Here is a 17,934-nt window from a genome sequence, read left to right as displayed (position 1 = left end):
GACAGAGAGAGGCAGAGCATGAGCAGGGGAAGGAGAGAGAGAGAGAGACAGACAGACAGACAGACAGAATCTGAAGCAGGCTCCACACTCTGACCTCTTTGTTAGCACAGAGCCCGACACGGGGCTCAAATTCACGAACTGCAAAACCATGACCTGAACTGAAATCGGACGCTCAACTGACTGAGCCACCCAGGCACCTCTAAAATGATATTTATATATTCCAAATTGTTCTCTAAGAAGGTTATAACAATTTAACTACTACCAACAATACGTATAGAATGGTCTGTTTCCTCGAACCCTCACAAATGCTAGATATTAAAAATACTTTTTATACTTATTGTAAATATTATAAACGTACGTAAAAGTAGAGTAGTATAATAAACACCATATGCTTATCACATTGATTAAACAATTATTTTAGTATTTTGTCATGTTTCACCTATTTTTGAAGAAATTTAAAGTAAATACAGATATCATGACATTTCATTCCTAAATTTTGATATGTATATATAAATAGGAACACTTTTCTACATAACCACAATAATACCAACACACCCAAGTTCCCCCCTCTTGTCCCCCAAATGTCTTTTGCAGCAAGTTTGTTCATATAAGGATCCAGTTAAGAGCCATGATTGTGTTTGGTTGTTGGGTCTCTGAAGTGTATTTAGATTTAGAAGAGACACACCCTTTCTTATCCCTTCTCATCTCCTCCTCACCTCCCACCCCCAGCTTTTTATTTTTCCAATGACATTGATCCAGAAAGACCAGGATAGTTGTTTTCCAGAATGTACCAATATCTGGATTTTTCTGACTGGTCCCTTGTGGTGTAATTTAACAGTAAGCCCCATATTTTCTATTATTGGAAGCTAGATCTAAAGGCTTGATTAGATTCAGGCTAAACACTGCATCACACCAGGAGTCACATTATGAAGCTCTGGTTATCCTATCATTGGTGATACCAAGATACTAAGGGTTTATGTAGTGACAGTCATCTTGGAACAAACTAGTAATCTGTGGGGTGATAACTTTGGCACTAGGTGGATATCCAGCCCTCCATCAACCATTCACCTGATGGTTTCAGCATCTGTTGATCCTCTTGGCTTAATTATTTCCTTAGGGGTTGCAAATTGTGATTTCCAATTCTGTCTACATTTATAGCTGGCATTTTTATAGAAAGAAGAGCTTTTTTTCTCATTAACTAGGGCTGATAGTTATCCTGCAATATGATTCCTACTGCAAAGAAAAAAAAATTCCTTTTCCTTCCAGAGTTAAGAACTTGGTATAATGGCCCATTCAAAGAAATTCTTATTTATTTGATTGCTTATTTTATTCCTCTTTTTTTTTTTTTAGTATCACATGGATTCATTTTTCTAATGTAGTCAGCATGTTTCAATCAATTACAGTTATGGTTCTTTTGATGCTAAAATTATCCCAGCTTTGGCCAGTGGGTTCCTCCGTCAAGCTGGTTCCTCCGTCAAGCTGGTTCCTCTGCTAGTATTAAAAAAATTTTTTTAAATCAATATGATAGGTTGGAAAGTGGTATTTTTTTTGTGGTTTTAATTTACATGTCTCTGATCAGTGGTATTTCACCAGCCATTTATATTTCCTACTCTGTGGATTCATGTTTTGTCTACTTTCCTTGTGGTATAACTGTATTTACACCAATTATCAAGACTCACCCCTACAAATGAAATGTTTTCGGTGCTTACTGCCAGTCTCTTCCAGCTACAACTTCCCTATCCTTGAGTTTTTCCTTATGATCATCTCTCGCTCTAGAAGAGTCTTGAAATAGGTTATTTAGAAGGGGGTACATTTTCCTACTTCTGGCATATTTGAAAATGCCCTTTTACTAAATCATAACATTCCCTTCAAAGCTTGGTAGATGGTGCTTTATTGTTACCTGGTGAGTCTTAAACACTTGTACAATTCTTATTTTTGAAGTTTAAAAATTCTGTCCAAATAGGCCTTTGTATGACGGTCTTTTCCCTAAAATGTGTCTAGAACATAGTAAACATTAAACATTTTTTTCCTGAGTACTTTTTAAAAGATTAGGTTAAGTCCCCCCCCCCCTTTTTTTTAACTTTGAAAATTCCTTGTGTTCCGTCAATCAGCTCTTTTTTGTTTGTTTGTTCAGGTAAACAGAAATGCAACTTGGGAGAGTTTAAAATGTTCATGCAAGTAATTCAGGGGAAAAATCTTTAAAAATTATTATTTTAGCTTTTTAAACATCTACTGGGCTGTTTACTTGTCTGTAGAACAAGTAGGGCATATCTGTCTTGCTCACCAGCTCAGTCTCAGAACTTCATAAACATAAATATTTGTTGCAGGAATTAATTTCAAATATTCTCCCTTATGTCTTTCTTCATCTCATTATCTCTCCATCTTTTTGCCCCAAGTGGTAGACAATCTCCACTTTGCCTTCAACTTAATATTCTGATGTGTCTGAATGTTATACAAGTATTCTATTGGAACCTTTTCATCTCTGAACAACCTTTACTAGCTCAAAGCATTTCCTTTATCTGGCAGATTGTTGTAGCATAGGATTGTTTATACTGGTCATTTGCAGGTTATAACTAACACTTTTTAAAGTATGAATAGGGGCGCCTAAGTGGCTCATTTGGTTACATGTCCAACTCTTGGTTTTGGCTCAGGTCATGATCTCACGGTTCATGAGTTCAAGCCCTGTGTTGGGCTCTGCACTGATAACATCAAGCCTACTTAGGATTTTCCCTCTCCCTCTCTCTGCCTTCCCCCACTTGTGCTGTCCCTGTCTCTCTCAAAATAAGTAAATACACTTTAAAAAAAAATAAATAATAAAGTATGAATACAAGAGTATGGTGCTTCAGGTAGGATCATCCAAAAATGACCTTGGAAGATGACACTGGGGTTGCCCATATAGTGTGCCAGAAGGGACTAGGGTCTCTCCTTCTACCAGCAGAAACAGCTGTGCCCACACTTAGCTTCCTGGGATGGGTTTCTACCCCTTGCATAAGGGGCTGCAACTTCTTTTTTTTTTTTTTTTTATGCTTGTTTATTTTTGAGAGGGAGAGAGAGAGAAAGAGAGAGAGAGAGAGAGTGCGCAAGGGGGAGGGCAGAGAGAAACGGAGACACAGAATCTGAAGCAGGCTCCAGGCTCTGAGGCGTCAGCATAGAGCCTGATGTGGGGCTTGAGCTCATGAACTTCGAGATCATGACCTGAAATGAAGTCGGACGCTTAATGACTAACCACATAGGTGCCCCAGGGCTGAACTTCTTAAGATCACCAAGTATTGGGCAGCTGGCACCTAACTTCAGTTACCCTGGCTCTAAATAATTTCTTTGAGAAACATTCTGATGAGGCTGCTTCCTCACAAGTTTACTCTAAGAAGATCTAATCTGGGGGGACATATTCCTCCACTGGAACACACACAGCACCCAGCCATAGCACACCTGTCTCTTGGATGTTTGGAAGATCCTAGACTATGCCGTCTTCTCTTTCTGACCCCTGGCTTGTAATTTCCCCCATTAAAGACTGTTCCTTAACTCAAGCTGAAAGACCATATGGAATTCATCCTAAACCCTGTTGTTCGATAGGTAATGACCATGCAGGGACTCCCTACCTATTTGAACAACTAAAATAAAATATGTGGTTGAATCTGCTCTCAATAGATTCAGGTTCGGTGCTGCTCAGTTGATTTTGAACAAATAGGAGTTGGATGTTGTCAGAAATTGATATGTGTCCTGTTACAGACTGCGTGTTTGATGCCACTTGCCACCCTGCCCCCAAATACATAAACTGACACTCTAATCCCCAATGTGCTGGTATCTGGAGATGGAGCCTTCAGGAGATAATAGGTCGTGAGAGTGGAGTCTTCATGATGAGATTAGTGCCCTTATAAGAAGAGACAGGAAAGTTCTTGCTTCTCTCTTTTTGGTCCCTGCCATGGGAGGATACAGTGAGAAGATAGCCACCAGGAAGATGGGCTCTTACCAGACGCCGAATCTACTGGCATTTTGATCTTGGACTTTTCAGCTTCCAGAATTGTGAGAAATAAATTTCTGTGTTTTAAGCCACCCCGTCTATGGTCTTGTTGTAGCAGGCCAAACTAAGACAGGTCCCAACCAAATTTTTAATAGTAGGATAGCAGATCCAGATAAATAAAGAGGAAAAGAAGCTGGCAGCAATGACATTTCAGAAATGTAGCAATAGTTTATCATAGAACTGTGTGGGGCGGGGAGCAGAGTGGAATGGGGGAGGTAGTTCTGGTGAAGCCACACCTCTATCATTGTGGGCAGGTTCTCTAGGAAAGGGACCTTGCTTTTTAAGGTTTTATGCTTGGATGACTAATTGGGGCCCCATTGGGGCCTCAGCGCATCACTGAGGGTGTCTCAGAAGGAGGAGCACCCAAGCATTACAGTTTCTACTGGGCGCCTCAAACAGCTTTGCTTTCAGCCTTCTGCCACAGAGTGGCCTCTACCGCTCCATGTTAGGGGTGACAGAGGGCATCTTCTAGCATCTTCTGCTTATGCCCATAATTTGTTGTCTCGTTGCAGAAGAAACATTGCTTTCTGTGGTTTGACTTTGTTACCCCATTTATTCAGCACTGAGTTTTAGTAGTTCTCAGTTTTTCTAATGTGAAATCTCTATTGCTGATGCAGATATTTTGTTTGTACAGTTTATTGCTTTTTAATGTTTATTTATTTTTGGGAGGCAGAGAGAGTGGGAGAGGGGAGGAGAGAGAGGGAGACACAGAGTCCGAAGCAGGCTCCAGGCTCCGAGCTGTCGGCACAGAGCCCGATGCGGGGCTTGAACTCATGAAATGTGGGATCATGAACGGGGCCGAAGTTGGACGTTCAACCGACTGAGCCACCCAGGAGCCCCTATTGCTGTTGTTTTTTTTAAATATGAATTTGGTGCAAAGAAGGGACAAAGCAGACGCCTATTCATTTTTCTTATCTAGAATAATATATAAAGTACTGGATATGCTTTAAGCAATTCAAGAGACCATTGGTTAGATGAATTTGTCCCCAAGATCAATTCTAATTCCAAGTATCTGGATTTTCATGGTTTATGTTTGTGGGGTGAGGCCCCCTGTGTCTCTGAGTATTTCTTGCATTAAAAAACCTGCTAGCTTCATTGGAAGAGACTTTGCTCTGTGGGCTTAGATGCATCAAACCAAGCAAGGTAGCAATCAACAGCTTTCCTGGGAGGCATCTTAACTGCCTGAAGTTAGAGACCTCAACACCCCCTCCCAACTGTTTCTTCTCTACACTTTCGGAAGGGCAGAAAAAGTCTTTACACCAATTTAAAAACTTTTTCCCAGAGCTCGGAGGATTAACATATAAACTCAGTGGACAGAGCAGGTGGGTTTCCCACTTCCCTCCAAATTGAGGGCAAGATTAATTACGGTACTCACCTGTTTCTGAACCGGGCCGGTAATGGATCCTGGCTGTGCGTTCCCCGAAGCAGCTCTTAGCCACAGTTCTCTGCGGACTCCGCGGCTTTGATCAGCCCATTCCCTCTCAGCAGGCTAACACGGTAGCCACAGGACACAAGTGCTTAGTTTACAATCATGTTAATTTTGCTTTTTGTTTGTCTTTAGCAGTTGGAGATTAATGAGTAAAAAGGGTGTTTAAATTTTCAACCAGCCTTCTTTTAATCACTTGGCCGCATTGTTGCTGGCAGTTTTATTACTTTGATTTCCTGAATCAGTCAGGTGTACAGTTTCCTTGTCCAATGATGGTTAGAGCGCAGGGAAAGACAGTACTACCAGGAAGAGCTGCTGCTGCTCTGGATTCCACAAAAGACTATTGTGAAAATTCTTTATGATCTTTGTCATGATTTGTCATAGCATTTTCAATAAATCAGGGACATTTCCAAAATATTTTACAAAGGATGTTGCTATGCTCATTTTTCAGCTACGGAATCAAATTAGTCTTTATCTATTGGGATGGTGAAAATTAATAATGAATTCAGATTTTGGAGTAAATTTTTTTTTGAGAGAAGGGGGTGGGGGGGAGAGAGAGAGAGAGAGAGAGAATATCTTTTTAAAAAAAATTTTTTTAACGTTTATTTACTTTTGAGACAGAGACAGACAGAGCATGAACGGGGGAGGGTCAGAGAGAGGGAGACACAGAATCTGAAACAGGCTCCAGGCTCTGAGCTGTCAGCACAGAGCCTGACACAGGGCTCAAACTCATGGACCGCGAGATCATGACCTGAGCCAAAGTCGGCCGCTTAACCAACTGAGCCACCCAGGCGCCCCAAAGGGAGAATATCTTAAGCAGTCTCCACGCCTGTTTCGAAGCCCCATATGGGACTCAATGCACGGCTCAATACGGGGCTCGATGCAGGGCTTGATCTCCCAACCGACAGTGAAATCATGACCAACTGTGAGATCATGACCTGAGTTGAAATCAAGAGTTGGACACTTCATCAACCGAGCCACCCAGTCTCCCCTGGAGTAAATTCTTTAGATGAGGTAGTCGCTACTCCAACTCCAAATCCTCCAGTTTTCTGAACTGAGGAAAGCAGCCTCCATTCCACTGCAGGTTTTCTTCAAAGTGTGCTTCTGGTATGTATATAAACAAGCGAGGCCTTGATGATTCTGTCTCAAAGAGGCTTCATATCAAAGAAATCCCCCTCAGGTCTAATACATTGAAATGCAGATTTGTACACACAGTGCCACTGAGTATGCATTGTTCCTGGCAGTAAGGGACAAGCTTTACTTAAACATAGTGATGACTTTTCCTGCTTGTTTGCTTGCTTGCTCTCTCTCCCTCCCTTTTTCTCTTTCTCTCTCTCTCCCTCCCTTCCTCTCTCTCTTTTCAATATATTTTATTTTTAAGTAACCTCTACACCCAAAATGGGGCTCAAACTCACAACCCTGAGATCAAGGGTCACAGGCTCCACTGACTGAGCTAGCCAGACGCCCCATAGTTATGATCTTTCCAAAGTGCAAACCTGATCGTGACACTTCTTGGCTTAGTATCTTTTAATCTTCCTTTTCCTCTGGGTCATGTGCTGACAAGTTTACAGACACATCTTTCCACTGTGAGTTCCTTCTTTTTTCATGCGACCAGCTTCTAACACAGTCCTGGTCTGGAGAAGGCCCTCACTAAGAAGGTCCTTGGAATTGAGGAAAGAATTTCATCTTGTCACATTGTCATGAAAATGCACTCAGGGGTCTGTCCAGCTGTCCCAAGTACATAATAACATTCCTTGGGACCTCTGGCTGGGGTAACATTTGATACCCATTTCTTAAGCCCACTGGGTTCCCTCCAAAACTCTAGGGAAGATATCTGAGAAATGAGTCTTAAGAGTGATCTTGTGGGACCCCAGTATGTGACTGTGCATGAAGGACAATGAAGATGGGCACCATACTACTGGGGGTAGCGGTAAGAAAGGAGGTGTGGGACCTAAAATAGACAGGCCAAAGGTGGGTGATGGTAAAGATGACTGTGTAGGTTGGCTGTGGAGATGTTGCTGTGGCAGGTTGTATCTTCTAAAGATGCCTTTGCTGACATACATCTGTTCCACATGTTCTCCTTACAGTGTGACTTAACACTCCTCCACTGGGAGATGGGCCTATGTTCCTAACCCTTGAAACTGAGCGGGCTTTTGTAACTACCTGACCAATAGTATGGTAGAATGATTCTATGTGACTTCTAAGGCTAGGTCATAATAGGCAATATAGTTTCCTTCTGCTTCTGCCTCGGGACACATGCCTCTGGAACCCTGAGCTGATACAAAAAATCCTACCACCCTGAAGCTGTCTTGCCAGAGATGACAACAGAGTCAGAGGGGGATATTTGATGAGACCCCCATGTTCCAGTAGCCAGCTGTTGGAGTCCCCCCAGCCCAGGCACTAGGGATGTGAATAAGGCCTTTGAAATAACTCCAGTCCCAACCAATCTGATTTGTAACCCATAAGAGACCTTGAGCAGAGCTGGGCCTGCTGAGCTGCTCTGGAATTCTTGACACATGGACAACATGAGAGAGAAAAATTATTATTGTTCTAAGTCATTAAGTTATGGTGATTTGTTACATAACCATAGTGTCTGGAAAAGGGAGTCTGAAACAGTTACCAAAATTAAGCATAACCTAGGCATAAATTACCCTAAGTTATACTTGAGATTTTCTTTTTAACGATTTGGGGGTAACTACAATTTAGTCCTAAAAGACAAGAACCCAGAAAAGACCATAGCCAGTGGGTATGACTATGGATGACTATGTCAGGTTTATTCCAGAAATGCAAGGTTGGTTTAACATTAAAAAGTTAATAAATGTAATTAAATATATTTACAGGATAAAGGCAGAATATTCTCAGTGTAAGAAAGAAAGAAAAGGTTTTTGGTAAAATTCTACATATATTCATTACTGAAAAAAAAAATCCTAGTGTGAATGGATAGAAAGGATCTTCTGTAATATCACAAGTGGTTCTACAAAAACTCTATAACAAATGTATTAAATAGTAGAATATCAAAACCTTTCCCCCTGCAGTTGGGAACAAGACAAGGATGTTTACTATCACTATTTCTATGTAATATTATGCTAGCCAGTACAAAAGGCAAGAAACAAAATAAAATGTATAAGGCTTAGGGCAAAAAACCCCTGTCATTATATGCAACTGACATACTTGTATATATAGAAAACTCATAAATTACTGATAAATTATTAAAATGAAAATAATTTAAACAATTTTTAAATTTTATTTTAGACAGACAGAGTGAGAATGAGAGAGAGAGAGAGAGACAGAGACAGAGAGAGAGAGAGAGAATCTTGAGCAACCTCCACCCTCAGCACAGAGCCTTATGCAAGGCTTGATCCTATGACCCTGGGATGATAGCCTGAGCCAAAATCAAGAGTTGGATGCTCAACCAACTGAGCCACCCAGCTGCTCCTGGGGACAAAAAAATGTAAACCTCATGTTCTCAGTCCCATCTCATCCCTTGTAGTAAGGAGACACCATGTGACACCGTTTTGGTCAATGAGACATATGTAGAAATCTATTTAAAAACACAAATTGCTAGATATTTTACCTCTAAATATTTCATTTAAAAATGTTTATTTTATTTTTGAGAGAGAGAGAGAGAGAACGCTAATGGGGGAGGAACAGAGAGAGGGAGACAGAGGATCAGAAGTGGGCTCTGTGCTGACAGCAGAGAGCCTGATATGGGGCTCAAACTCATGAACCATGAGACCACTACCTGAGCCTAAGTTGGATGCTTAACTACTGAGACACCCAGGCACCTCTGCCTTTAAATATTTCAATTTGTTTTTAATAAAAGCAATGGTAAAATGGCTGTAATTTATTCTCAATTGTGTAAATGGAGGAAAGTATCCTGTTCATGGACAGAATATGATTCTCCTTAAATTGTTCTAAATTTTTGTGCAGCCCCAATAAAATTCCTAGCAAGCTTTCTGTTTGTTTGTTTTGGTGGGTTTTGAAAAGCTGATTTAAAAATTTATGTGAAAATTCAAAGAGGCAAAAATAGTTAAGACAATTTTTAAAAAGAAGAAGGTAGAAAGGTTTGCCATTGAGTATCAAAACTTACTGTAAATAACTGTATATACTGTAAAAAATAACTAAATAACTTACAGTTATTAAGACAGCATAATATGGTGCAAGGAAGATAAATTAGATCAACTAGACAGAATAGAGTGACTGGCAGTAGATACATACACATGGACATTTGATTTATGACAAAGATGACACTTCAGAGCAGTGGGAAAAGCCGAACTTTTCAATAACTAGTGTGAGTGCAATTGGATATCCATGCGGAAAAAATGAAACCTGACCTTTACATCATATCATATAGAATATTAAATACTACGAAATTACAGATCTAAAAATAAACTTACAAAACTAATATAGAACACAATCTTTATGATCCTTCTAAAAGTAACATAGGAAACAATTTTTATGACCACGATGAAAAATATTTCTTAAGTAGGACACAAAGAGTGTACTAGCCATGAAGAAAAAGATCGATAAGTTGGACCAAACTAATATTAATAACATCTGTTCACCAAAGATACCATTACAAAGGTGAAAAGGAAAGCCATAGGATTTATATACAAAATATATAAAGAACTCTTTCAGGGGCACCTGGCTAGCTCAGTCAGTAGAGCATGCAACTCTTGATCTCAGGGTCATGAGTTTGAGCCCCAAGTTGGGGGGGTAGAATTTATTTAAAAAATTTTAAAAAGAGAGAACTCTTTTAGATCAGTAAGGCAAATACAGACAGGCTATTTTAAAAAGGGGGTAAAGATTTGAGCAAATTTCACAAAATGACTACTCATACATGAAAAACTATTCAAACTCACTAGCAATTAATGAAATTAAAATGAAAACAATAAAATGCACTGTATGCTTTAACCAGAATAACTAAGATTACAAAAACTGACAGCATCAACTACTGGCAAGGATATGGGGCTGGTGGGAACTCTCATACATTGATGGTGGGGATGTAAATCGGTGAGCATGTTGGAAGACTCTTTGTCAGTATATCTGTTGCATACACACACACCCTAAGATCCAGCAATGTTACTCCTAAACATATACCCTGCAAGAATGTGTACACAAACATACCAAAAGACATGTACATAAATAGTATTCATATCAGCCCCAAACTGGATATAACCCAGAAGTAGAATGGATAAATAAGTTGTGGTATATTCATATGATTGAACACTATTGAAAAAAATGAATGAATCGCAACTATATTGAACCACATGGATGAATTTCCCAAATATGATGTTGGGCAAGGTATAAAAGAACACATGTGGTATGATTTTATTTTCATCCAGTTCAAAAACAGGCAAAACTAATCCTTTAACATTTTTTACTTTTTATTGAACTATAACTTAAGTAGAGAAAATGCATGAATCTTAAATGTACAGGATAATTGTTACATAAGTAAACACTTGTGATAACCATCGCCCAGATCAAGATATAGAACATTTTCAATACCGCCCTGAGCATATCCTTCACCCACATGACAGCTCCCAACGTTAATTTTTTTAATATTTATTTATTTTTGAAAGAGAGAGACAGAGAGAGAGAGAGACAGAACACAAGTAGGGGACGGGTAGAGAGAGAGGGAGACACAGAGTCCGAATCAGGCTCCAGGCTCTGAGCTGTTAGCACAGAGCCTGATATGGGGTTCGAACCCACAAACCGTGGGATCATGACCTGAGTTGAAATGAGACGCTTAACTGACTGAGCCACCCAGGCACCCTGACAACTCCCAACATTAACCACTATTCTGACCAATTTGTATCAGGAATTAGTTTTTCATGTATTACTATTTCGTGGCCTGATTGTTGGTTACATAGATGTGGTCACTTTTTATTATTTATCAATTTGTACACTTAGGATTTATGCACTTTCTGTATGTATGCTATACTTAAATAAGAATTACTAAAATTTTTTTCCCTTTTTAAAAAAATAAACGTTCATTCATTTTTGAGAAAGAGAGTGTGAGTGGGTGAGGGGCAGGGACAGAGAAGGGGTCAGAGTATCCAAAGCAGGCTCTGAGCAGCAGCAAGCCCCATGCGGGGCTCAAACTCATGAACTATGAGATCATGACCTGAGCTGAAGTCAGACTCTCAATTGACTGAGCTATCAAGGCACCTCTCCTTTTTTCTATTTTAGAGAGAAAGAGAGAGACCATGCAAGTGGGGAAGAGGGGCAAAGGGAGAGAGACAGAGAATCCCAAACAGGCTCCACACTCATTGTGGATCCCAACACAGGGCTTGATCCCACAACCTGGGGATCAGGACCTGAGCTGAAATCAAGATTCAGATGCTCAGCTGACTTAGCCACCCAGGCACCCCTCAAATATAAATTCTTAAAAATTTAACGATACTATGACCTATGGCGCCTCAAACCCTGCAGAGTGACTAGAATTTTATTCATACATGTTCTAAGCATTAGTTTCTTTTATTTCTGCTACTATAGGCATATTTCATAATTTTATGACTTATCATTTTATGAATCTATTTAAACTAAGGACTCACATTAAAATAGGAAAGGGAACCACTTAAAAATTATTGTACAGTACTATAAAAATCATTGTTTCTCTGTGAGGAGAGATGATGAATGCATGAACTGTTTTTTCTCTCCGAGTCTTCCTGGTCTTTTCTTCTAAAGAACAACCTAAAAGCACTCTGAAGAGGTTGGGGAAGGGGCTTAACAATGGGCAACCAGAAGCATCTTGTTTGGACCCAGTCCCTTTAGATTAAGGTATGGCCCCAGTTTGGTCTTCAGTATTCAAGTCTGACACTAATACTCCAAGGCAGCATCTCTTATCATGTCTAGTGGTATGGTTTGTATTGAGTTCATTAGTTTCTCATGGGGTCAACATATAATTCTGTCTGGTGCTTTCTGACAAAACTTATAGAAGGGGTGGATACCACTGCTTAAAATTGGAGTTTTAAGTAGGAATAGACTTTTCATTGTTTTTATCTCTTCCCCTTTCTCCTCATGTTACACAACTTCCCTATTAAGATATCAAGCTGTCATTACAGCTAATATTAAAAGATATTATTTTCATATGAGTTAGTTCCAATTTAGTCACCATTTCATAAAATTATCACAAAATGAATTGATGGCTTCCAAAAAATGATCACTTGTAGAAACAATTAGTTTGGGACATTGTGTCTCCGCTATTAGGCAGAATTTTATTTTTTGAAAAATTAGAAGCCGTTAACTACACTCAAATTATGACTCTCTCCTGAGGAAAGCATTTTGCAGACTAGAATTACTGGTCCCACTTCGTAGATGAGAAAGCAAGCATTGAAGAAATTTAGTGCTCTGTGTAAAATTAGAGCCAGGAATAAGGCTTAGGATTTCTGATTCTTGTTCTTGCGCCAAACCATTTGACCACAGGCAACTCTTAGAAGTTAGCTGAGAGGGAGGTAAACCATAAGAGACTCTCAAATACAGAGAACAGACTGGGGGTTGCTAGAGGGGAGGTGGGGGGGGGGATGGGCCAAATGAGTGATGGGTATTGAGGAGGGCACTTGATGGGATGAGCGCTGGGTGTTATATGTAAGTGATGAATCACTGGGTTCTACTTTTGAAATCAATACTACACTGTATGTTAACTAACTTGAATCTAAGAAAATAAATTAAAAAAAAGAAAAAGAAAGAAGTTAGCTGAGGATACGGAAATTTGTCAAGATCACCTTAATAAATGAATATGCGATAGTAAAAGAGACTCTCTAATCTATGCAATCCTTTTATATTAAATTTATGAAATAATATTTAATATACATCGTAATTAAGATGGGAAGCCTTGCATTTCAGCCTCAGCTGGTAACCCCCGTAACCTAAATTAGGAACCTGGGAGTCTTTCTTGACTCCTGCCTTTCTCATGTCCAATTAAACTTTAATTCTGTCAGTTACGTGGTTTTCCTTTTGAAATAATTTCAGGCTTGCAAGAATAGGGCAAAGAGTAGTTTTTCCTTGAACCATTGGAGCATGAATTGCTGACATGGTGGTCTAACACCTCATAACACCCCTGGAGACTCATTCAAGTTGTGTGGTGTATCCATAGTTCATTCCTTCTTATTCCCAGCTAGAATTCCATGGTACCATAGTTTACTTGTTGAAAGACATCTGGGTTGTTTCTAGATTTTGGCTATTATAAATAAAGCTGCTATAGGGGTGCCTGCGTGGTCAGTCAGTTAAGCATCCGACTTTGGCTCAGGTCATGACCTCACTGTCTGGGAGTTCGAGCCGCGCATCAGGCTCTGTGCTGACAGCTCAGAGCCTGGAACCTGCTTCGGATTCTATGTCTCCCTCTCTCTCTGCCCCTCCCTTGTTGGCACTCTGTCTCCATCTCAAAAATAAATAAACATTAAGAAATTTAAAAAATAAAGCTGCTATAACGTTTCTGTACAGGTTTTTGTGTGAACATTAGTTTTCATTTCTCTGGGATAAAAGTTCAGGGGGACAGTTGCTGAGTTGAATGGTGGTTGCATATTTAATTTTATAGGAAACTGCCAAACTATTTTCCAGAGTAGATGTATCATTTTACATCCCCACCAGCAACGTGTGAGTGGTCCAGTTTCTCCACATACTCGCCAGCATTTGGAGCTGTCACTACACTTTATTTTGGTTATTCTGATAGGTGTGTAGTGACATCTCATTGTGATTTCAGTTTGCATTTATTTAATGGCCAACGATGTTGAACATCCATTTATGCACTTATTTGCCTTCTGAATATTTTCTTTGATGAAATATCTGTTCATGTCTTGTGCTCATGTTCTGATCTATGCAATCATCTTTCATGTTAAATTTATGAAATCACATTTAATGTGTACTTTATTTTTTCAAGTTTTTAAATTTATTTGTTTTGAGAGAGAGTAGGGGAGAGGCAGAGGGAGGGAGAGAGAGAGAATCCCAAGCAGACTCCTCGCTGTCAGTGTGGAGCCCAATGGAAGACTCGATCTCATGAACCATAAAATAACGGCCTGAACCAAGTCAGACGCTTAACTGACTGAACCACCCAGGTGCCCCTGGATTGTTTACATTTTTACTGTTGAGACTTGAGTATCCTTTATATATTCCAGGTAATCATACTTTGCCAGATTAAAGGTTTGGAAACATTTTCCTCTAGTCTGTAGCTTGTTTTTTTACCCTCTTAACAGACTCTTCTATCGAGCAAACTTTTTTGTTGTGATGAGGTCCAATGTATCAATTTTTTCTTTTATTGATCATACTTTTGGTGCCAAGTCTATGAACTCTTTCCCTAGCTTGATAGCCCCGAAGCCTTCTCTCATTTTTTTCTAAAAGTTTTATAGTTTATTTATTTAAAAAAATTTTTTTTAACGTTTATTTATTTTTGAGACAGAGAGAGACAGAGCATGAACGGGGGAGGGTCAGAGAGAGGGAGACACAGAATCTGAAACAGGCTCCAGGCTCTGAGCTGTCAGCACAGAGCCCAGCGCGGGGCTCGAACTCACGGACTGCAAGATCATGACCTGAGCCGAAGTCGGCCGCTTAACCGACTGAGCCACCCAGGCGCCCCTAAAAGTTTTATAGTTTTATATTTTACATTTAAGTCTAGGGTCCATTTTCTGCTAAATTTTATAGAAGGTGTGAGGTTTAGGCAGGTTAAATTTTTTTGGGTAAGGATGTTCAATTGCTCTAGCATTATTTGTTGAAAAGGCTCTCCCTCCTCTATTGAAATGCTTTTTACAGTTTCATCAAAAATCAGTTGGTCATACGTGTGTGGATCTATTTTTGGGTTTTCTGTTCTGTTCCATTGATCTATGTGACTATCCCTCCAACAGTACCTCACTCTGTAGATCACCAGCTACATAGTAAATGGTAATATTGGATAGAGTGATTCTTCTCAGTTGATTCTTATTTTTCAAGATTGTTTGAATTGTTCTAGGGCCTGTGCCTTTCCATATACATTTTAGAATAAGTTTGTCTATGTCCATGATTTCTTATAGAAATTGAATGGATAAGTTTGGGGAGTGCTCACACTCTTGCTAGGTTGTTTCCAATGCATGAGCATGGTATGTCTCTCCATTTATTTAGGTATTTTTTCTTTCATTAGCATTTTTTAATTTTCAGCATACAGATCCTGTACACGTTTTGTAAATTTATACCTTAGTATTTCATTTTGTTTGGGGTGGTTATAAATAGCTTATGGCCTCTTTTTACATTTATTTATTTTTGAGAAACAGAGTGAGACAAAACATGAGTAGGGGAGGGGCAGAGAGAGAGGGAGACACAGAATCTGAAGCAGGCTCCAGGCTCTGAGCTGTCAGCACAGAGCCTGATGCAGGGCTCGAACCCACGAACTGTGAGATCATGACCTGAGCCGAAGTCAGATGCCCAACCGACTGAGCCACCCAGGCGCCCCAATAGTATTGTGTTTTAAGTTTCAATTTCCACATGTTCATTATTAGCATATAGGAATGCAAACAAACTTTATGTGTTGATCTTGTATCCTGTTTTATGTGTGGATGTTTTTGTTTTGTTTTGTATATTTTTTGGGATTTTCCACTTAGACAATCATGTCATCTGCAGATTGGGATTTTATTTTTTACTTTCCAGACTGCCTTTTTTGCCTTTCTTTCCTTCTTCCTTCCTTCTTTCTTTCCTTTCATCTTTATATCTCCCTTCCTTCCTCTCCTTCTCTCCCTCTCTTCCTTCCTTCCTTTGTCCCCTCCCTTCCTCCTTTCCTCCCTTTCTTCCATCCCTTTCTTTCTCTCTTTCTTTCCCTCTTTTTTCTTGCCTCCCTCTCTTCTTCCCTCCTTCCTTCCTCCCTCTTCCTTCCTTCTTTTCTTTCTTTCTTTCTTTCTTTCTTTCTTTCTTTCTTTCTTTCTTTCTTCTTCCAACTCGTTGCACTGGCTAGGACTTTTAGTATATGTTGAATGACAATAATGAGAGAACCTCCTGTTTTAGAGGGAAAGCATTCAGTATTTTACCATTAAGTATGATCTTAACTGTAGGATTTTTAGTAAATGCTCTTTTCCAGTTTGGGGAACTTCATTCTATTTCTAGTTTACTGAGAGTTTTTTTTTAAATGAGTGTTGCATTGTGTTAAATGCTTTGCTCTATCAATGGATATGATCATATGACTTTTCTTTAGTTTGTGGATATGGTGGATTGCACTGATTATTTTTAAGCATGTGGACCAGTCTTCCATACTTGGAGTAAATCCCACTTGGCTATGGTGTACAATTTTTTAATATGCTGCTAGATTAGGTTTGTTAATATTTTGTTGGGGATTTTTGTATCTAAATGAGATATTGTGGGATATTGGTTTGCAGTTTTCTATTTTTGTACTGTCTTTGGTGTTAGCCTCATAAAATAAGTTGGGATATGTTCCCTCCTCTTCTATTTTCTGGAAGAGATTATGTCCAATTAATGTTAATTCTTTAAATGTTTTATTTAATTCTCTAGTGGGACCATCTGGAATTGAAGATTTGTGTGTGGGGGGGGGAGATTTTAAATTACAAATAGAATTTTTGTAATGGCTACAGGACTACTTAAGTTGCCTATTTTTTTCTTGGTTGAGTTTTAGCAGTTTGTAGTGTTTAAGCAATTTATCCCCTTTTTTTCTGAGTTGTCAATTTTATAAATGTAAAATTGTAGTATTTCTTTGTCATCCTTTTAGTAGCTGCAGAATCTGTAGCGATATTCCCTGTTTCATTTCTAATATTGGTAATTCATTTTTTCTTCCTTTTTTTGGTCATTCTTGCCAAAAATTGATCAACTTTATTGATTTTTTTCAAAGTTCCAAAAAGTTCCAGCTTTTTGTTTCATTAATTTTCTCCATTCTTTTTCTGTTCAAATTTGTTGATGTATACTCTTATCTTTATTACTTTCTTCTGTGTGCTTTGGGTATTTTTGTTCTTATCTTCTAGTTTCTCAATTTAGGAACTTATATTATTGATTTGATTTGAAGCCTTTTCTTTTCTTTTTTTTTTTTCATGTTTCTTTATTTTTGAGAGGGGGAAGGGGCATAGAGAGAGGGGGACAGAGGATCTGAAGCAGGCTCCATACTGATAGCAGAGAACCTGATGTGGGACTCCAACTCACGAACTGTGAGATCGTGACCTGAGCTAAAGTCAGGCGCTTAACCATCTGAGCCAATCAGGTGCCCCATTATTGATTTGGTTTGAAGCCTGTTCTTTTTTCCAATACAGCTTTTAGTGTTACAATTTGTTTTCCTGATTTCAGCATTGCTTTAGCTAAATTCCACAAATTTTGATATGCTATATTTTCATTTTCATTCAATTATGTATTTTTGACTTGAGACTTCCTATTTTACCAATGCATTATTTAGAAGTGTGTTATTTAATTTCTAAATGTTTGGATGTTTTCTTGGTATTGATTTCTAGTTTTATGTCATGTGGTCAGAGAACATGCTCTCTATGACTTTAACTCTTTTAGGTTAAAGAGTGTTCTGTGGATATATGAC

The sequence above is a fragment of the Panthera leo genome, chromosome A3 (genome assembly GCF_018350215.1).
Source record: "Panthera leo isolate Ple1 chromosome A3, P.leo_Ple1_pat1.1, whole genome shotgun sequence".
Classification (NCBI taxonomy): Eukaryota; Metazoa; Chordata; class Mammalia; order Carnivora; family Felidae; genus Panthera; species Panthera leo.
Note: the sequence above shows the minus strand (reverse complement) of the source record.